The 997-nt window shown below is 47.9% G+C and overlaps 1 non-coding gene across 1 annotated transcript; it reads left to right on the forward strand.

The window, feature by feature from the left end:
• The first annotated feature begins 429 nt into the window (after nucleotides 1-429).
• Pmar_PMAR017820 lies at nucleotides 430-511 on the forward strand. The gene has a single exon. It is a non-coding gene; the product is annotated as a tRNA-Ser (tRNA).
• Nucleotides 512-997: the final 486 nt, after the last annotated feature.

The following is a 997-nucleotide window of genomic DNA, read 5'->3' on the forward strand; positions in this document are numbered from 1 at the left end:
TTGGGTTTTCAAGACATCTGAGCAGCCCTCGCCTTCGAATCCTTATAGCGATTCTGATGAACATTAGGAATAAGTAGGTTGCGAATTAACCAAAGCGCATGACATTTGAGGAACATTGATGAGAATTGATTTATATCCCAAAAAATGTATCTACCTCTAGACTCTTATCCTATATAAGCCCTACCATTTCAGCGGATTCGCTGTCGTTGCAGCCGTCATTTGGGAAGAGACCTCATATGAAGAGTGCGAACGATGTCATTACTTCGCCGACGTTCTTGTCAAAGCGTTGGGCTACGTACGCAAGGATGCGAGTCAGCTAAATATCATTGCCCTTGCAGAGGTACTCCGCGATGCTGTGAGGCACTCCCCTAGCAACATGAACAGGGCGGCGACTCTCATCGGGAGAGATGAGATTTTCCGAAATTTCCAGACAGCGTGTCCGAGTGGTTAAGGAGATGGACTTGAAATCCATTAGGCTCCGCCTGCGCAGGTTCGAATCCTGCCGCTGTCGCACGTTTGACGACGTATAGGTTTTCGAGACATCTGAAAAGCCCCGCCTTCGAATCCTTATAGCGATTCTGATGGACATTATGACCGAGTAGGATGCGAACGAACTGATGCGCATGACATTTGAGGAACATTGATGAGAATTGATGTATATCCCAAAAAATGTATCTACCTCTAGACTCTTATCCTATATAAGCCCTATCATTTCAGCGAATTCGCTGTCGTTGCAGCCGTCATTTGGGAAGAGACCTCTTACGAAGAGTGCGAACGATACCATTACTTCGCCGACGTTCCTGTCAAACCGCTGGGCTACGCAGGCAAGAATGCGATTCAGCTGGATATCATCGCCCTTGCATAGGTATTCCGCGATGCTGTGAGTCACTCCTCTAGCAACATGAACAGGGTGGCGATTCACATGGGCAGAGATGAGATCCTCTGCGTCTTCCAGACAGCGTGTCCGAGTGGTTAAGGAGGTGGACTCGAAATCCAC

This window comes from Perkinsus marinus (assembly GCF_000006405.1).
Source record: "Perkinsus marinus ATCC 50983 genomic scaffold scf_1104296967780, whole genome shotgun sequence".
NCBI classification, from domain to species: Eukaryota; Perkinsozoa; order Perkinsida; family Perkinsidae; genus Perkinsus; species Perkinsus marinus.